Here is a 21,868-nt window from a genome sequence, read left to right on the forward strand (position 1 = left end):
TTTTGGTTAAACTTCTTGGCATCCTTTCCCCACTGTACCTCCCTTTCCATAATGTTTGCTATAGAAGAGACAAAGAGATGAAAATTTTAGGTAATTTGGAATAATATGATGAAAAAAGCTACTCCAGGTTTTCACAAAATAAGGTATTGATTTGCCAGAGATGATATTATTTTTGCCTTCTTCAAGAGAAAGGGCATCTAACACATTGGTTTTTATCCAGAAAATTGTGTTTAAAATATGATGATGTGAAGAGCTGAAAAGTAAATGTCCTGAGTTTCCTTTCTGGTAGCAGCTTGCATAGTCTCTCCATCCTAAGGATCGGCTCTAGCATGTTCTTACATAATCAGGCAGGAGACCTTTTTGGCTTTGAGTATGGGAGGAATATGCATGTTGATCTGTTTTATCGCCTGTATCACTTGAGTTAAACCATTACTGATGCTGGCAAAAATGTACTTTCAGTGCATGTGCTGTTTAACCGTAACCTATGAATCAATGAAATGTTTGGGTTTTTTTTTTTATCTTCTAGCTCTTGAAATAACTGTAGCTGTCTACATAGTCAGTTGAGTGATTTTGATAATATCATCTGCGCCAACTAATAATGTTTGGCTGATCCTCAAGTTTCACTTTATAGATATCCCTTGGTAGTTTAGATGGGCAAATATTACTTGATGATTTATTTTCTGGTGATACCTGTGAACCTATTTGTATTGCAAAACCAGGTGGAAATAGAGATTACATTGGGACAGAAGTGTTGATATAAGTTAAGATACTCAGACGCAAGCTATATCTTTGAAAGAGTAAACAAAGAACTCATCTTTGAAAGGGTAAACAAAGAACTCATCTTTAAACACAGCATATATTCTTAATACTCTTAATTTGCCATGCAAGGTCAAGAATAACTCCTTTCAATCAATATCTCTATATTATATCTATTGTGGGTTCTAGTTGCTCTTGTTCATATTGAAATCGTGACGAATAAAAAGGAGCCCTCTCTCCCACTGATCATGGGAAAAGGATAGAAGTGTTTCACACTATGGTTTTCAATGTTAAAACTCTGACTCTTTTGTCACAACAAAAATAAAATTTTAAAGTGATCTTGCCTGGAGAACCTCAGGGACGGGAGAGCCTGGTGGGCTGCCGTCTATGGGGTCGCACGGAGTCGGACATGACTGAAACGACTTAGCAGCAACAGCAACGGAGGAGATTTAGAATAAGTCATCTGTCATCATCCTTATCCTCCTGGCTCAGTTTGGTTCAGTTGCTCAGTCGTGTCTGACTCTTTGCGACCCCATGAACCTCAGCACACCAGGCCTCCCTGTCCATCACCAACTCCCAGAGTCCACCCCAACCCATGTCCATCCCCCTGGTAGCAGTTTTATTTTAAATTTTCTTAAAAGTTGAACCAAACCTTAAAGTAAGCGGCTGAATTTATTGGCTGGAAGCTCTGTGTCTAAAGATTGTCAGGCCTCTAGTCTGTGAATGATGAGCTTGACAAGTAGAGCAAACCACAGAAGACATCATTTAATCTTTCTATGCCTTAACCTGTCACAAAATAAATATGTCTAAAAATCTTGGAAAGGAAAGATAGTTTATTCTTTATCTTGCTGTGTTATTGTTCTTGCTTTGCATAGAAGTTTAAGACATATCAGTGACTTCTCTGAAACAAGGAGGAGAAAGAAAAAAGAGGACATGAAGTATCAATAGAATAAAGTAGAAACTGAAAGGGAAAGAGGTGAAAAGTGGCTTTCATGATTCTCACGTATTTCATTCATTAAACACTTTTTGTTATAAACACCCCATGTTTGTTGCTGCACTATTTATAATAATCAAGGTATAGAAACAACCTCAGTGTCTGACAGTAGATTAATGGATAATGCAATTGTGGTTTGTAGATATATGTGTGTGTGGTGTGTGTGTGTATATATATATATATATATATATATTTCCCCCCCAATGGAGTATTATTCAGCCATCAAAAAGAATTAAGATACTGTCATTTGTGACAGCATATAGATCCCAAGGGCATTATGCTAAGTGAAACCAGTCAAAGACAAATACTTTATGATTGTTGAATCTAAATATGTGGAATACATATGTGGAATTTAAAAAGGAAAATAAAAGTTCATAAATACAGAGCAGATTTGTGGTTTCCAGATGTGGGGGCACAGTGAGGAGGACAGAAATGGGTGGAGGGAGTCAAAATGCCAAAAAAAAATAAGTTTCTTCTGAGATTGGGCAACAAAATTTTGAGTAAGATCCAGTGGGAACAAAAGAAATGAAATAAAAGAAAATACTTAGTTTACCTACATTATTCCAGGCATTATAATAGGGATATCAGAAAACTTGATCAAAAGTATAACTTGCTGTACAAAATCTTAATGATGTACAAATATAGAAGAGGGGGGGAAAATCACACATCATCAAAATGCCCAGATGCAGCAATGACTATCACTGTAATATATTTCCTTTTACTCTTTTAAACATATGGTCTTATTAAATGCTGAATAATTATAAAAGAACATTTATTACATATGTTTAAGACATAAGGAATAGAAACACAATTTAAACATCAGTGGATCCACCACCCAGTTAGTAAGCCAGAACTTCTGAAATCTCTGCTGCCCTTCCCAGATCCCAGCCCTTTCATCCCGAATAGCATCAAGGTGTTTTCAATTTTGTTGTTTTCACTTAACTTTTCTTTATAGTTTTACCACATATGTATTAAGCAATTTCACATAGTCCAAACTGTACCCATTTCTTTTTTTTTTTTAACATTTAAAATCACACATCTTTATTGAGACATCACTTATATATCATAAATATTACCCATTAAAATTTTTTTTTAATTTTTTATTCCTTTATTTCTCATGTGTTCCCCATCCTGAACCCTCCTCCCTCCTCCCTCCCCATACCATCCCTCTGGGTCGTCCCAGTGTACCAGCCTCAAGCATCCAGCATCGTGCATTGAACCTGGACTGGCATCTCGTTTCATACATGACATTTCACATGTTTCAATGCCATTCTCCCAAATCTTCCCACCCTCTCCATCTCCCACAGAGTCCATAAGACTGTTCTATACATCAGTGTCTCTTTTGCTGTCTCGTATACAGGGTTATCGTTACCATCTTTCTAAATTCCATATATATGCGTTAGTATACTGTATTGGTGTTTTTCCTTCTGGCTTACTTCACTCTGTATAATAGGCTCCAGTTTCATCCACCTCATTAGAACTGATTCAAATGTATTCTTTTTAATGGCTGAGTAATACTCCATTGTGTATATGTACCACAGCTTTCTTATCCATTCATCTGCTGATGGACATCTAGGTTGCTTCCATGTCCTGGCTATTATAAACAGTGCTGCGATGAACATTGGGGTACACGTGTCTCTTTCCCTTCTGGTTTCCTCAGTGTGTATGCCCAGCAGTGGGATTGCTGGATCATAAGGCAGTTCTATTTCCAGTTTTTTTAAGGAATCTCCACACTGTTCTCCATAGTGGCTGTACTAGAGAATGTATTACTTTACAGACGGAAAAACATCTCCCAGCTAAGATGAAAAGTTGGCAGGAAAAAGATGAATGTTTTTAGAAATGAACCTCATATTGGAATGTTAAAAAAAAAAAAAAAAGAAAATTTAGGTGAGATATCTTACTGGTCCTTCTGCATAAGAAAAAAACAGCATTTTTTTTTTTTTAAAAAGTATAACTTGGTAAAAATGTCAACATGATCAATAAGTATCTTTCCACTGTTGTTTTTAATTATGAAGTAATTCAAACAGAGAAAATAATATAGCAGACATCACTGTACTACCATCAAGACCAAATCTTAAAATTTGCTACATATACTTCAGATATTTTTTTCATGGAATGTAAAATATTCCAGATATGGCTGAAGTCCTACTGTTCTAGACACAGAAGTAACTACTGCTGCTGCTAAGTCACTTCAGTCCTGTCCGACTCTGTGCAACCCCATAGACAGCAGCCCACCAGGCTCCCCCGTCCCTGGGATTCTCCAGGCAAGAACACTGGAGTCGGTTGCCATTTCTTTCTCCAGTGCAGAAAAGTGAAAAGTGAAAGTGAAGTCGCTCAGTCGTGTCTGACTCTTAGCAACCCTACGGACTGCGGCCGACCAGCGTCCTCCGTCCATGGGATTTTCCAGGCAAGAGTACTGGAGTGGGGTGCCATTGCCTTCTCCAAAGTAACTACAGTTGACCCTAAACATTGTGCATTTGGACTGTACAATTCCACTTATATGCAGATGTTTTTCAATAGTAAATACTACAGTACCAAGAGCCCATGGTTGATTGAATCTGTGGAAGTGGAGGAACCTTGGATATGGAGGGCTGACTATAAGTTATACATGGATTAACCCCTGCATTGCTCAAGGGTCAGTTTGTATGTGAAGTTAGAGGCTTTATTCTCCTGCATAATTCTTATACGTATTTTCATATTTTCCCTACATGTCCACATATTCATAAATTATATTTTAGGGAGAGTTTAGATAAATAATCATATTGAACCTACTTTTTGCAACTTAACTTTTCATTCAACATTATGTTTCTGAGTTTATTCAGATTGGCAAGTCATTCTTTTAATTATTGCCTTTTATCCCATTATGTGAATATATATCAATTCTTACTGAAGGATGGTTTGGTTGATTCTTTCTTATTTTCTTAATGCTTTATACCCGTACAGCTTTTTATTTTTTTGCAGAAAGTATCCTTATTTCTGTCTCTGTATGCAGGTGTACAAGGGCTTTCCTTGGATTGACACCTAGCACTGGAATGACAAAAGATGATTACATTTTCCTGTTTTGTTTCTTCATTATAGAAACAATATTGGTATTTTTCTACCAGTTTTCTTGAAAAAACTTTGCTAAACTTTATTATTAGTTTTACTGGTGTCTGTATATTTCTTACATATTTTTCAGACAGTTATATCCCCTGAAGGTATTGAACCCAGGCTCCCTGCATTGGGAGTGTGGGGTCCTAGCCACTGGACCACCAGGGATGTCCCTGAATTTACTGATATTTAATCCTCCCGTATGTTGAATCTGCCGTCTCTAGCTCACAGTGGATTGTTTCTTTATAATTATTTTTAGCTCATTTTTGGCAGAGCTAAAATTCTTCTTCTATATAATTCATGTGGGCCTTAGGTTTTAAGAGTATTTCTTTGGAAAGATTTTATATGCAGGTTTCTCTTGGCTTTATGTTTCTATATTCATTAGTCAAATTTTCATAATTCCACAGTATTATTAATCAAAGTTCATCTTCCTTGTAGTCTCCCTATGCCAGCAGGTGGATTTACATAGAACACTGTCTCTGAAGTGTCAAAAGCACGCTTTCAGGAATTCTGGCTTTTACACAGGAGTCTCAGCTCCAACTCAGGTCCTTAGAATGTCTTATCCTCATGGGCATTAAGACCCAAACCTTCTTACTGAGACTGCCATGTACCCCTTTCTCTATTCCCGTTTAGGTTCACCGTGTCATCACTTTACTCAGTTACCACTCCTGCCTTCAGTACCCTTTTGGATTCAGCTCATCTATGAATTAAAAAGAAAGAAAAAGGCTGGCCATCATTTGTAGGTGTTTGTGGTAGAATCTTTGCATGACTTTTTTGTTCCACGAATGCATTCACTCATTCAGCACTCATATTTTTAGTGCTTATTTTTCTTCCCCAAGTCATTATGTGTTTTTCCCTTTTTTCGCACACTTGACATACTAACTGGGTTTCTGTAACTTGTATCTAATCAAGGTTTTTTGCAGGTCCTTGGTTATTGGGCCATGTTTAACATGCGTAGGGGATGGAGGGTGGGGATGAGAGACACACAGAGCTCTCATGTGTATTTTCTTGGTGATTTTAACTCTATGAGCATAAAATTTTATTTGTGGTAGTTGGTGAGGAGAATAGATGCCAATCAGCCTCTAAAATTCAAACTTGCTGATACAGTAGGAGCTTGTCTGAGACCCACCCAGAAGGCTGAAACAGTGGTAGAGAGGCTGACAAAGCAGCATGCAGCAGGCACTATCTCACGGTGCTAACATGTCAGGCGAGCATTGCTTTAGGTAATCCTTGAATGTCACGAACCAAAATGAAGGGTTAAGATATCGCTGGAGAGAGAGCAAAGTTGTAGATTAGGAGAGTATCTAGAGAAAGTAATGGGCTGAAAGGACGGAATTAACGGTGGGAGGACAGCAGAATAGATTGAGAAGCATGATATGCAGTGGGCAATGCAGGTAGTGCCAGAAACCGAGCCCTTGAATGTTAGAAATTCAGAAAAATGTCTCAAGTACATCTTCCAGCTAATCCTTAAAATGTACCTTTCCATGCTGGCTAAAGCCTGTTAAATGGAAAGCCCTTGACAAGAAAATAATGACTTGATTGACCAGAATACAAACTTTTCTGTCGCCAATGAGAGGGAACTTCAGAATCACTAAAAATCGAATATGGTCCACAGTAGTCCTTCTGGCCAGCTTTTGGCTCTTTGCTGACCTTGTTCTAGTACTGCAAGTAGTAGAGCAACTGCTGAACTAGACAAAAGCTTAGAAAAGTCAGAGGCAGCAGGGAGAGCAGTAGAAGTTTACCAGCCTGTAACATGAGGACACGGGGGACACCTACTTCCCATCCTCATTTTTATTCCTTGAACTCAATAATATTAATTTTTGGTGAGGATAAACATACAACAAAGTAGCTTCCAAAAAGTGATCAAAATAATCAAATATTCTTTGTGATTTTTATTCTTAGTCCCTGTTTCTCTCTCTCTCCCTCTGCCTTCCCTACCTCCCCCTCTGCCTTTTAGTCTATTTCTGATCCCTTTTTTCTGTCATTTTAGCAATACCTCTCATGCTTGAGGATCTAAAATGGAGAATCTCTCTGAGGGGAAACCACACTCAAATTTGTGACTGAAGTGTAATTTTTCCCTAAAAATAAGAACACAAGTTGTTTGAGATCTCCCATGTCCCCCAAATCAATACCTAACTCTATTTTTGCAAATTACTTAGGGCTGAAATACCCTTTTTGCAAATCTTTCCAGGTATCAGTCAGTGGACACCTCTTGAGACAGTTTCACTGCATGCTCTATAAACTTGTGAAAAATTCAGTCAAATCTCTTTCAAACATATTTGTGCTAACAGCAAAACTCTAAATGGAACTTAGCTTCCTTGGCAGACAGTATTAAGTATCAGGAGTTGGACATGATGAATGTAATCATTGCTTGATATGGACAAATGTGACAGTTTTATCATTTGATGGTTGCTTGTACTTGCAGTGGTTACTGCCTTTTCTTGACAACTCATTTTTCTCAGCTGGAACCTACTGGGTGATTGTCATAAATCCCAGACTGAAGATAAATACTCTCATGAAGTTCTGCAAGAACTTGATTCTGAGTGTCTTTCTCCAGAGCCAGACGTTAAGGAGTTTCCCCTCGTCTTTTCTGGACAATGAGTGCCGTTTCAATGTCTCGCTTGTTTCACGTCCCTCCGATTTTAAAGGAAGCGTTGCTTGGCTTTGCTTTCTGCTGTTTACTTGGCAGGTGCAAAGATTTAGCAGCTGTGATTGCCTTGTTTCTGAGTCTTAAATTGCATTTATATTTAAGTCACATTGAGATCTTTTTCTTCTTAAAAAAAATCAAACTGCTGGTTCTTATAAGGAGAAAGTATCAAATCTTATCCTCATACAGAGTAAAGTAGAACAAGAAAATAACTTGATGTCAGAAGCAGTGAGTTTGAGTCCTGGCTCTGCCATTTACTGCTTCTATAAACCTGGATTCCTTCTTTGGCCCTCAGTTGCTTCATCTTTGAAGTGGAAATAAAAATAACTTGTTCCTGAACACTTTTGAGAAATGAGGTAATGCATCTGAAAGTGATGGTCAAGTAATAAGTGGTTAAAAAGTGTTAGCACAAAAATAATTTAAAATAATAACTTCTACCCACAATAAAGCAGGAAAAAAACAGCAAAGATGAAAAATAAAACTAACAAAACACACACACAAACACTAAAACCCTGACAATTATGGAGGAAGTCTGGCAGTTTTATCCCCAAGTATGCTACATCGCTGGGTTTAGGGGCATAATGTTTTCAGAATATATTGAGATGTTATTGGATGTGGTGTTTTAAAAGCAATGAACAATCCGTGGTCTTTTTAACAATTGCAGTGATAAATGCACATTATAAAGTACTTTCTCATGCTTTTCCTTATTTAATCATTATTTTGACTAGTGTTTGCAGTACTGGGGTAAAAGGATAATGCCAATCTTTAGGTATCTATTTTTCATAGTATCAAAATACCAATATTGATTTTAAAAATTAAATATGGTTACCATCACCCTCGGAGAAGGCAATGGCACCCCACTCCAGTACTCTTGCCTGGAAAATCCCATGGATGGAGGAGCCTGGTAGGCTGCAGTCCATGGGGTCGCGAAGAGTCAGACACAACTGAGCGACTTCACTTTCACTTTTCACTTTCCTGCATTGGAGAAGGAAATGGCAACCGACTCCAGTGTTCTTGCCTGGAGAATCCCAGGGACGGGGGAGCCTGGTGGCTGCCGTCTATGGGGTCGCACAGAGTCGGACACGACTGAAGTGACTTAGCAGCAGCAACCATCACCCTTTATCCTTGTCATCATATGCCCTTCCCAATGAATGAAGTCTCCTCTATTCTTCAGCATTGAGTCTCTCCAAGGTGAATATTTTGGGATCAAGGTCCCAGTTAAATCTTCATGAGGGGAAAAAAAAGTTAGGAATGAAAAAATGAATCTGGCTCCAGAGGTCAAAAGATCAAGAGGAAGAAATATAGTTCTGGGGAAAATCAGATGGTTGGACTCCAAGACCAACTAGGAGCCTAGGGAACCTCCCAGCCCCTTCTTTCTCTGACTCCCTTACCATACCCTCCTCCTGTTTTTCTTACTGGTCTACTCCTCCTCCTACCTACCCTTTCAAACTAATGAAAAGCCCAATCTAACTTCAGGGGAGGGGGAGTTATAAATCTCCAAGAAATATAAGAAAGATGAGCAAACTCACTGGTAATCTAAAAGTGATAATGGTTATAACTATACCATGAAGAAATTTTGAATAGAGCAGGGATGAGGTCAGAATGAGGGGAGCTTTGCTCTTGTCAACATTTTAATGAAATATATAACTCTCTGCATGAATCTCATGATGTAAGTTAGTCAGATTTCAGATTTTTTGAAAATCCCCTAATGTGTTATACTATTGTGCTCAGTTGCTAAGTTTTGTCGGACTCTGTGCAACTCCATGGACTGTAGCCCACAAAGCTCCTCTGTCCATGGGATTTTCCAGTCAGGAATACTGGAATGGGTTGCCATTTCCTTCTCCAGGGGATCTTCCTGACTCAAGGATCGAACCCTCATCTTCTGCATCTCCTGCATTGGCAGGCTGATTCTTTACCATTGAGCCACCTGGGAAACCCATTATACCACTAAATATATCATATTTGACATTTGCATGGTGTTCTGAAACCGGAGTCCTGAAAAACATCAGTAGGAAAATATTGACTTTTTTCAATAGAAATATGTCTTCTAAAATTTCAAAATGAAGAAACAGATACAGAGAAGTTAATTGGCTTACTCAAGGCCACACACCTAACCAATAGGTGTTAAACTTGGGATTTTAATTCATCATACCTTCATATCTTATGTTCTTTCCACTGCATATATGTAGACATGATAATCACTGGCCTCCTGGTCACATGGAAGGAGGGAACTTTCTCCTCTGGAGAAAATAATGTAGGGTAAGGAAGTCCTTTCAGAGGCCAGAATCCAAACATAGAAATGTTGAAGTGTGAATTTCCCTTTCTACAAGCTTCCGTGCTTTATGAGCTTAACGAGTATTTTTATGTTTCAGTTCAGTTCAGTTCAGTTCAGTCGCTCAGTTGTGTCCGACTCTTTGCGACCCCATGAATCGCAGCACGCCAGGCCTCCCTGTCCATCACCAACTCCCAGAGTTCACTCAGACTCATGTCCATTGAGTCGGTGATGCCATCCAGCCATCTCATCCTCTGTCATCCCCTTCTCCTCCTGCTCCCAATCCCTCCCAGCATCAGAGTCTTTTCCAATGAGTCAACTCTTCGCATGAGGTGGCCAAAGTATTGGAGTTTCAGCTTTAACATCATTCCTTCCAAAGAAATCCCAGGGCTGATCTCCTTCAGAATGAACTGGTTGGATCTCCTTGCAGTCCAAGGGACTCTCAAGAGTCTTCTCCAACACCACAGTTCAAAAGCATCAATTCTTCGGCACTCAGCTTTCTTCACAGTCCAACTCTCACATCCATACATGACTACTGGAAAAACTATAGCCTTGACTAGATGGACCTTTGTTGGCAAAGTAATGTCTCTGCTTTTGAATATGCTATCTAGGTTGATCATAACTTTCCTTCCAAGGAGTAAGCGTCTTTTAATTTCATGGCTGCAATCACCATCTGCAGTGATTTTGGAGCCCAGAAATATAAAGTCTGATGCTGTTTCCACTGTTTCCCCATCTATTTCCCATGAAGTGATGGGACCAGATGCCATGATCTTTGTTTTCTGAATATTGAGCTTTAAGCCAACTTTTTCACTCTCCACTTTCATTTCATCAAGAGGCTTTTTAGTTCCTCTTCACTTTATGCCCTAAGGGTGTATCATCTGCATATCTGAGGTTATTGATATTTCTCCCAGCAATCTTGATTCCAGCTTGTGCTTCTTCCAGCCCAGCGTTTCTCATAATGTACTCTGCATAGAAGTTAAATAAGCAGGGTGACAATATACAGTCTTGACGTACTCCTTTCCTATTTGGAACCAGTCTGTTGTTCCATGTCCAGTTCTAACTCTTGCTTCCTGACCTGCATATAGGTTTCTCAAGAGGCAGGTCAGGTGGTCTGGTATTCCCATCGCTTTCAGAATTTCCCACAGTTTATTGTGATCCACACAGCCAAAGGCCTTGGCATAGTCAATAAAGCAGAAATAGATGTTTAAATCCAAGTAAATCTTATCTAGAACTCTTTCAAAGTAGGGCATTTTAAAAAATTTGTTATTGGATTATAGATGATTTAAAATGTTATATTACTTCCTGCTGTACAGCAGAGTGCCATTCAGTTGTGATTACTGCAACTTTGTAACATAGTCTAAAGTTAGGGAGCCTGACTACTCCAGCTCCATTTTGTTTTTCAGGATTGCTTTGACTATTCAGGGTTTTTTGTGATTCCATACAAATTGTAAAATTTTCTGTCCTAAGTCTGTGAAAAATGTCATTGGCAATTTGAAAGGAATTACATTGAATCTGAGGGTTGCTTTGGGTTGTAAATCATTTTCCAATCCAAGAGCATGGTATATCCCTCCATCTGTTGGTGTTGTCTTTGATTTCTTTCATCAGTTGCTTATAGTTTTTTGTATACAGGTCTTTTGCCTCATTAAGTAGGTTTATTCCTAAATAATTTATTCCTCTTGTTGCAGTGGAACATGAGTTTGTTTCCTTAATTTTTCTTTCTGATATTTTGTCCTTTTGTGTATAGGAATGCAAGAGATTTCTATGTATCAATTTTGTATCCTGCAACATTACCAAATTCATTGATGAGCTATAGTAGTTTTTTGGTTAGCATCTTTAGGATTTTCTGTGTATATTATTATGTCCTCTGCAAACTGTGACAGTTTTACTTCTTTTTTTCTTCTTTGATTGCCATGACTAGGACTTCCAAAATTATGTTGAATAAAAGTGGCAAGAGTGAACACCCTTTCTTTTCCCTGCTCTTAGAGGAAATGTTTTTAGGTTTTCACTGTTGAGTATGACGTTTGCTGTGGATTTGTTGTATACGGTCCTTATTATGTTGAGGTAAATTCCATACATGTACACTTTCTGGAGAGTGTTATTATAAATTAGTGTTGAGTTTTGTCAAAAGCTTTTTCTGCATCTATTGAGATGATTGTCTAGGTTTTGTTCTTCAGTTTGTTAATATGACATATCACATTAATTGCTTTGAATAAATGAAAGAATCCTTGCATCCCTGAGATAAATGTCACTTGATCACAGTGTATGATCCTTTTAATGTGTTGTATTCAGTTTGCTAGTATTTGTTGAGGATTTTTGTGTCTGTGTTCATCAGTGATACTGGCCTGTAATTTTCTGTTTTGTGATATATTTGTCTGATTTTTGAATCAGAGTGATGGTGGCCTTATAGAATGAGCTTGGGAGCGTTCCTTCCTCTGAAATTTTTTGGATGAGTTTCAGAAGGGTAGGCGTTAACTCTTCTTTAAATGTTTGATAGAATTTACCTGTGAAGTCATCGTTTCCTGAACTTTTATTTGTTGGAAACTTTCCATCACAATTTCAATTTCAGTACTTGTGTTTGGTCTGTTCATATTTTCTATGTCTTCCTGGTTCAGTGTTAGAAGGTTATACCTTTCTAAGAATTTGTCCATTTCTTCTAGGTTGTCCCTTTTATTGGTGTGCAGTTGCTTATAATAGTCTCTTATTCTTTGAATTTCTGTGGTGTCAGTTGTAATTTTTCCTTTTTCATTTATAATTTTATTGACTCAAGTCCTCTCTTTTTCTTAATGAGTCTGGCTAAAGATTTATCAATTTTGTTTATCTTCACAAAGAACTAGCTTTTAGTTTCTTTTTTTTTTTTTCTTTAATAGAAAATTATTTAATTAGTATACATGTGTTCCCCATCCTGAACCCTCCTCCCTCCTCCCTCCCCACACCATCCCTCTGGGTCGTCCCAGTGCACCAGCCCCAAGCATCCAGCATCGTGCATTGAACCTGGAGTGGCATCTCGTTTCATACATGACGTTTCACATGTTTCAATGCCATTCTCCCAAATCTTCCCACCCTCTCCCTCTCCCACAGAGTCCATAAGACTGTTCTATACATCAGTGTCTCTTTTGCTGTCTCGTATACAGGGTTATCGTTACCATCTTTCTAAATTCCATATATATGCGTTAGTATACTGTATTTATGTTTTTCCTTCTGGCTTACTTCACTCTGTATAATAGGCTCCAGTTTCATCCACCTCATTAGAACTGATTCAAATGTATTCTTTTTAATGGCTGAGTAATACTCCATTGTGTATATGTACCACAGCTTTCTTATCCATTCATCTGCTGATGGACATCTAGGTTGCTTCCATGCCCTGGCTATTATAAACAGTGCTGCGATGAACATTGGGGTACACGTGTCTCTTTCCCTTCTGGTTTCCTCAGTGTGTATGCCCAGCAGTGGGGTTGCTGGATCATAAGGCAGTTCTATTTCCAGTTTTTTAAGGAATCTCCACACTGTTCTCCATAGTGGCTGTACTAGTTTGCATTCCCACCAACAGTGTAAGAGGGTTCCCTTTTCTCCACACCCTCTCCAGCATTTATTATTTGTAGACTTTTGGATCGCAGCCATTCTGACTGGTGTGAAATGGTACCTCATAGTGGTTTTGATTTGCATTTCTCTGATAATGAGTGGTGTTGAGCATCTTTTCATGTGTTTGTTAGCCATCTGTATGTCTTCTTTGGAGAAATGTCTATTTAGTTCTTTGGCCCATTTTTTGATTGGGTCATTTATTTTTCTGGAGTTGAGCTGTAGGAGTTGCTTGTATATTTTTGAGATTAGTTGTTTGTTGGTTGCTTCATTTGCTATTATTTTCTCCCATTCTGAAGGCTGTCTTTTCACCTTGCTAATAGTTTCCTTTGATGTGCAGAAGCTTTTAAGTTTAATTAGGTCCCATTTGTTTATTTTTACTTTTATTTCCAATATTCTGGGAGGTGGATCATAGAGGATCCTGCTGTGATGTATGTCAGAGAGTGTTTTGCCTATGTTCTCCTCTAGGAGTTTTATAGTTTCTGGTCTTACGTTGAGATCTTTAATCCATTTTGAGATTATTTTTGTATATGGTGTTAGAAAGTGTTCTAGTTTCATTCTTTTACAAGTGGTTGACCAGATTTCCCAGTACCACTTGTTAAAGAGATTGTCTTTAATCCATTGTATATTCTTGCCTCCTTTGTCAAAGATAAGGTGTCCATATGTGCGTGGATTTATCTCTGGGCTTTCTATTTTGTTCCATTGATCTATATTTCTGTCTTTGTGCCAGTACCATACTGTCTTGATAATTGTGGCTTTGTAGTAGAGCCTGAAGTCAGGTAGGTTGATTCCTCCACTTCCATTTTTCTTTCTCAAGATCGCTTTGGCTATTCGAGGTTTTTTGTATTTCCATACAAATTGTGAAATTATTTGTTCTAGCTCTGTGAAGAATACTGTTGGTAGCTTAATAGGGATTGCATTGAATCTATAAATTGCTTTGGGTAGTATACTCATTTTCACTATATTGATTCTTCCAATCCATGAACATGGTATATTTCTCCATCTATTAGTGTCCTCTTTGATTTCTTTCACCAGTGTTTTATAGTTTTCTATATATAGGTCTTTAGTTTCTTTAGGTAGATATATTCCTAAGTATTTTATTCTTTTCATTGCAATGGTGAATGGAATTGTTTCCTTAATTTCTCTTTCTGTTTTCTCATTATTAGTGTATAGGAATGCAAGGGATTTCTGTGTGTTGATTTTATATCCTGCAACTTTACTATAATCATTGATTAGTTCTAGTAATTTTCTGGTGGAGTCTTTAGGGTTTTCTATGTAGAGGATCATGTCATCTGCAAATAGTGAGAGTTTTACTTCTTCTTTTCCAATTTGGATTCCTTTTATTTCTTTTTCTGCTCTGATTGCTGTGGCCAAAACTTCCAAAACTATGTTGAATAGTAATGGTGAAAGTGGGCACCCTTGTCTTGTTCCTGACTTTAGAGGAAATGCTTTCAATTTTTCACCATTGAGGATAATGTTTGCTGTGGGTTTGTCATATATAGCTTTTATTATGTTGAGGTATGTTCCTTCTATTCCTGCTTTCTGGAGAGTTTTTATCATAAATGGGTGTTGAATTTTGTCAAAGGCTTTCTCTGCATCTATTGAGATAATCATATGGTTTTTGTTTTTCAATTTGTTAATGTGGTGTATTACATTGATTGATTTGCGGATATTGAAGAATCCTTGCATCCCTGGGATAAAGCCCACTTGGTCATGGTGTATGATCTTTTTAATGTGTTGTTGGATTCTGATTGCTAGAATTTTGTTAAGGATTTTTGCATCTATGTTCATCAGTGATATTGGCCTGTAGTTTTCTTTTTTTTGTGGGATCTTTGTCAGGTTTTGGTATTAGGGTGATGGTGGCCTCATAGAATGAGTTTGGAAGTTTACCTTCCTCTGCAATTTTCTGGAAGAGTTTGAGCAGGATAGGTGTTAGCTCTTCTCTAAATTTTTGGTAGAATTCAGCTGTGAAGCCATCTGGACCTGGGCTTTTGTTTGCTGGAAGATTTTTGATTACAGTTTCAATTTCTGTGCTTGTGATGGGTCTGTTAAGATTTTCTATTTCTTCCTGGTCGAGTTTTGGAAAGTTGTACTTTTCTAAGAATTTGTCCATTTCTTCCTCGTTGTCCATTTTATTGGCATATAATTGTTGATAATAGTCTCTTATGATCCTTTGTATTTCTGTGTTGTCTGTTGTGATCTCTCCATTTTCGTTTCTAATTTTATTGATTTGATTTTTCTCCCTTTGTTTCTTGATGAGTCTGGCTAATGGTTTGTCAATTTTATTTATCCTTTCAAAGAACCAGCTTTTGGCTTTGTTGATTTTTGCTATGGTCTCTTTTGTTTCTTTTGCATTTATTTCTGCTCTAATTTTTAAGATTTCTTTCCTTCTACTAACCCTGGGGTTCTTCATTTCTTCCTTTTCTAGTTGCTTTAGGTGTAGAGTTAGGTTAATTATTTGACTTTTTTCTTGTTTCTTGAGGTGTGCCTGTATTGCTATGAACTTTCCCCTTAGGACTGCTTTTACCGTGTCCCACAGGTTTTGGGTTGTTGTGTTTTCATTTTCATTCGTTTCTATGCAAATTTTGATTTCTTTTTTGATTTCTTCTGTGATTTGTTGGTTATTCAGCAGCGTGTTGTTCAGCCTACATATGTTGGAATTTTTAATAGTTTTTCTTCTGTAATTGAGATCTAATCTTACTGCATTGTGGTCAGAAAAGATGCTTGGAATGATTTCTATTTTTTTGAATTTACCAAGGCTAGCTTTATGGCCCAGGATGTGATCTATCCTGGAGAAGGTTCCATGTGCGCTTGAGAAAAAGGTAAAATTCATTGTTTTGGGATGAAATGTCCTATAGATATCAATTAGGTCTAACTGGTCTATTGTATCGTTTAAAGTTTGTGTTTCCTTGTTAATTTTCTGTTTAGTTGATCTATCCATAGGTGTGAGTGGGGTATTAAAGTCTCCCACTATTATTGTGTTATTGTTAATTTCTCCTTTCATACTTGTTAGCATTTGTCTTACATACTGCGGTGCTCCCGTGTTGGGTGCATATATATTTATAATTGTTATATCTTCTTCTTGGATTGATCCTTTGATCATTATGTAGTGACCTTCTTTGTCTCTTTTCACAGCCTTTGTTTTAAAGTCTATTTTATCTGATATGAGTATTGCTACTCCTGCTTTCTTTTGGTCCCTATTTGCATGGAAAATCTTTTTCCAGCCCTTCACTTTCAGTCTGTATGTATCCCCTGTTTTGAGGTGGGTCTCCTGTAGACAACATATGTAGGGGTCTTGTTTTTGTATCCATTCAGCCAGTCTTTGTCTTTTGGTTGGGGCATTCAACCCATTTACGTTTAAGGTAATTACTGGTAAGTATGATCCCGTTGCCATTTACTTTATTGTTTGGGGTTCGAATTTATACACCATTTTTGTGTTTCCTGTCTAGAGAATATCCTTTAGTATTTGTTGGAGAGCTGGTTTGGTGGTGCAGAATTCTCTCAGCTTTTGCTTGTCTGAGAAGCTTTTGATTTCTCCTTCCTACTTGAATGAAATCCTTGCTGGGTACAATAATCTGGGCTGTAGGTTATTTTCTTTCATCATTTTAAGTATGTCTTGCCATTCCCTCCTGGCTTGAAGAGTTTCTCTTGAAAGATCAGCTGTTATCCTTATGGGAATTCCCTTGTGTGTTATTTGTTGTTTTTCCCTTGCTGCTTTTAATATTTGTTCTTTGTGTTTGATCTTTGTTAATTTGATTAATATGTGTCTTGGGGTGTTTCGCCTTGGGTTTATCCTGTTTGGGATTCTCTGGGTTTCTTGGACTTGGGTGATTATTTCCTTCCCCAGTTTAGGGAAGTTTTCAACTATTATCGCCTCAAGTATTTTCTCATGGTCTTTCTTTTTGTCTTCTTCTTCTGGAACCCCTATGATTCGAACGTTGTAGCGTTTAATATTGTCCTGGAGGTCTCTGAGATTGTCCTCATTTCTTTTAATTCGTTTTTCTTTTATCCTCTCTGATTCATTTATTTCTACCATTCTATCTTCTAATTCACTAATCCTATCTTCTGCCTCTGTTATTCTACTATTTGTTGCCTCCAGAGTGTTTTTAATTTCATTTATTGCATTATTCATTATATATTGACTCTTTTTTATTTCTTCTAGGTCCTTGTTAAACCTTTCTTGCATCTTCTCAATCCTTGTCTCCAAGCTATTTATCTGTGATTCCATTTTAATTTCAAGATTTTGGATCAATTTCACTATCATTATTCGGAATTCTTTATCAGGTAGATTCCCTATCTCTTCCTCTTTTGTTTGGTTTGGTGGGCATTTATCCTGTTCCTTTATCTGCTGGCTATTCCTCTGTCTCTTCATCTTGTTTAAATTGCTGAGTTTGGGGTGTCCTTTCTGTATTCTGGCAGTTTGTGGAGTTCTCTTTGTTGTGGCTTTTCCTCGCTGTGTGTGGGTTTGTACAGGTGGCTTGTCAAGGTTTCCTGGTTAGGGAAGATTGTGTCGGTGTTCTGATGGGTAGAGCTGTATTTCTTCTCTTTGTTCAGTCGCGCTGTGGGGAGGGAGGGAGGGATGCTGCAAACAAATAACACTGGCGTGTGCTCGCAGTGCCTCAGCCACACTGGGTCTGCCCCCGCTCACGGCACGTGTAGCCTCCCTGCCCACACTGCTCGGGCTCTAGGTTGTTCTGCCAGGAACAATCCGAGGCTGCCCCTGGGTTGCATGTACCTCCCAGGTCCAAGCCGCTCAGGTTCAGGCACTCGGGTAGTCCTCAGAGGCGCAGACTCAGTTGGGCCTGAGTTTTGTGCTCTTCCCAGGTCCGAGCAGCTCAAGTGATGAGGTGTTTGGCGAGCACCAATGCTGCGACTTATCGCCTCCCCGCCACTCGGTTATCTGGGTGTAAAACCAGCGCACCTTCTCAGGCAGATGTTAACCGTCCAGACCCCCAAGAAGTTTTAGTTAGCAAAGAAGCCTGCTTACAGTTTTATAGATAATGTCTCTCTGGGGCTGCGATTGCCCCCTTCCGGCTCTGGCTGCCTGTCACCGGAGGGGGAAGGTCTGCAGCCGGCTATCTCTGTTCAGTCCTTTGTTCCGTGCGTGGGCCTGGCGGTCTTAGGTTAGGGCTGGCTTTTCGCGTGGTAGATATCCCACAGTCTGGTTTGCTAGCCCAAATTATTTCGCTCAGATAGTGCTCAGGGTATTCAGGCCAGATTCTTACTCTAAGCGATGCAGTCCGCGCTGCGCCTCCCTGCCCAGCCCCCGCTTGCTAATGGCGCATGCAGGCGTCTGTGCTGCTTCTCTGCTGGGGGAGTTACCGTAGGACTCGCAATCTTTGAGTTTTAATTGTTTATTTATTTTTTCTTCCTGTTATGTTGCCCTCTGTGCTTCCAAAGCTCGGCACAGATTCGGCAGTGAGAAGGTTTCCTGGTGTTTGGAAACTTCTCTCTTTTTAAGACTCCCTTCCCGGGATGGAACTCCGTCCCTCCCTCTTTTGTCTCTTTTTTTGTCTTTTATATTTTTCCCTACCTCCTTTCGAAGAGTTTGATTGCTTTTCTGGGTGCCTGATGTCCTCTGCCGGCATTCAGAAGTTGTTTTGTGGAATTTACTCGACGTTTAAATGCTCTTTTGATGAATTTGCGGGGGAGAAAGTGTTCTCCTCGTCCTACTCCTCCGCCATCTTGGCTCCTCCCCTCTAGCTTTTAGTTTCATTCATCTTTGCTATTATTTTCTTCATCTCTATTTCATTTCTTTCTGCTCTGATCTTTGATTTCTTTCCCTCTACTCACTTTGGGTTTTGTTTGTTCTTCTTTCTCTAGTTGCTTTAAGTGTAAGGTTATGTTGTTTATTTGGGATTTTTGTAGTAAGATTGTACTGCTGTAAACTTTCTTCTTAGAACTGCTTTTTCTGTGTCCCATAAGTTTTGGATCATTATGTTTTCATTGTTATTTGCCTCTAGATATTTTTTTTATTTCCTCTTTGATTTCTTCAGTGATCCATTGGTTGTTTAGTAATATATTCTTTAGCCTCCATGTGTTTCTGCTTTTTACAGTTTTTTTCCTGTAATTTATTACTAATCTCATAGTGTATGGTCAGAAAAGCTGTTTGATATGATTTCAGTTTTCTTAAATTTACTGAGACTTGGTTTGTGGACCAAGATGTGATCTATCCTGGAGAATTTTTCATGTACACTCGAGCAGAAAGTGTTTTCTGCTGCTTTTGGATAAAATGCCCTATAAATATCAATTTAGTCTATCAAGTCTAATGTGTCATTTAAGGCTTGTGTTTCCTTATTATATTCTGTCTGGATGATCTGTCCGTTGGAGTAAGTGGAGTGTTAAAGTCCCCCACTAATATTGTGTTACTGTTGATTTCCCTTTTTATGACTGTTAGCATTTGCCTTATGTATTAAGGTGCTCCTATGTTGGGAGCATATATATTTATAATTGTTATGTCTTCTTGGATTGATCCCTTGATCATTATGTAGTGTCTTTCCTTGTCTGTCTCTTATACCAGTCTTTATTTTAAAATCTATGTTGTCTGATTTGAGTACTGATACTCTAGCTTTCTTTTGGTTTCCATTTACATGGAATATCTTTTTTCCATCCCTTCACAAAGTAGGGCATTTTATTTGGAGGTTTAGGTTAGCTGATAATAATCAGAAAACCCTTTGACTGTAATAACTGCTGTTAAATAATTTTCTTTTAAACTTGTATTTTGAATGATCAGAAACATACTCTACATAATAGAAAATAATATCTTTCAAGTACTCAGCTATATAAAACCTTAAATTTTGGCATTATGTGGTTCAGATTTAAAATAATAATAAGACATCACTGATACAGTTGAAGCTCCTATGTACTCTTCCTTTATGGGATCCCATTTTCTTCTTTGTGTCTCCAGAGGCAACCACTAAGCTGAATTTGTTGGATATAGTTTTCTAAGCTTTGAACACTTTTATAATATGTGTTCACTTTGTGCCTTAGTAAGTTAGAAAGGCTGAACAATTATATTTCTTTTTTAATGTTAAAGTACTTGATCATGAGTTGTGTTTACATGCTGTTCTATTATAGGTGTAGATATTTAGGAGATTGAACCAAACGCATAATGTCCATGGATTTATATGATAGGTTGGCATTTTAAAATAATCCCAGCTAAAATTGACTCTAACAGTAGTATGGGATAGGTTTTGGCACAATAACAGACAGTTATTGTGGTTAACACACAAGCTGATTTCTCACACTGCAGATTCTTTGTGGTTGGTAGGTGGGCTCTGCCCATCCCAGTCACTGAGACCTTTCCTGTTGGAGGCATCAGCTCAACACGTTTCCATAATCACTTTGGCAAACCAGAGCAAACATGGACATTCACAACACAGACTCCAAAGCTTCATATATATAGTTCCGACAAGCTTCTTATGTATAGTTAATATTGGTCACTTCCACCCACATTTCAGCAGCCCAAGCAAGAGAACTGTGGCCACGTCCAAGTTTAAACTGGGTGGGGAAGTACATCCTACAAATGTATCTGAGAGAGAGAGATGCTTTGTAGCCTAAATGACGACCACAATGCCCTTGTGATTTCTTCCTTCCCACTCAAAGTTATGTTCCAAGTTGTTCAGGTAATAAGCTTTACTTAGCCATGTTCTAGATAATAGTGACATTTGCATGTGTTTGCTGAGTTCTTTTGTCAAATGATTTATGCAGTTGATGTGACTGATAGGGACAGTTCCCTGTCACTGGTGTGTTTAAGTAGAGACCGATTTACCAAGCAGTGGGAGACTGAAGAGATGACTTCAGTACCACACTGTGCTGTGCTTAGTCGCTCAGTTATGTCTGACTTTTTGCAACCCCAAGGACTGTAGCCGCTGGGCTCCTCTGTCCACAGGGATTCCCCAGGCAAGAATACTAGAGTGGGTTGCCATGCCCTCCTCCAGGGGATCTTCCCAACCCAGGGATCAAACCCAGGTCTCCCACATTGCAGGCGGATTCTTTACCATCTGAGCCACTAGGGAAGCCCAAGAATACTGGAGGGATAGTCTATCCCTTTTGCAGGGGATCTTCCTGACCCAGGAATCAAACCAGGGTCTCCTGCATTGCAGGTGGATTCTTTTCCAGCTGAGCTACCAGGAAAGCCCCTCAATACCAAACTAGTGACCCTTATTCCCTTATGACCCTGAGTCCCTGCCCTAGTGATACCATCCAAAGATGATAGTCCTAGTGAGAACCATCTACACGCAAGTACCATTTCCGAGGTTTTGCCCAAGAATGCTTTCCTTAATTCATCCACCTACTTTGTGGAGTTTCCAGACCACTTTATTCCCATATGGTATACCATGTGGTAACATGTTCCTTACCAGCTTCGCTGATAATTGACATAGCACCTTAAACCAAGCATCCTTCGTAATGTTAAATGAGTGCACCAGTACTCTGATCCTCATAGAATTTTATATGCTGCCTCTATAGGTCATGAGCCCAATCAAGCCAAAATAATAGCAGAGTCTGGAATTAACATGTTACATTTTTTAAG

The 21,868-nt window shown here is 38.6% G+C and overlaps 1 protein-coding gene across 6 annotated transcripts in view; it reads left to right on the forward strand.

Moving 5' to 3' along the window:
- The window catches only part of PLPPR1 (phospholipid phosphatase related 1), a 601,803-nt gene that overhangs the window by 448,181 nt on the left and 131,754 nt on the right, over positions 1–21,868 (forward strand). The window lies entirely within an intron of this gene.

The sequence above is a fragment of the Bos taurus genome, chromosome 8 (assembly GCF_002263795.3).
Source record: "Bos taurus isolate L1 Dominette 01449 registration number 42190680 breed Hereford chromosome 8, ARS-UCD2.0, whole genome shotgun sequence".
Lineage (NCBI taxonomy): Eukaryota > Metazoa > Chordata > Mammalia > Artiodactyla > Bovidae > Bos > Bos taurus.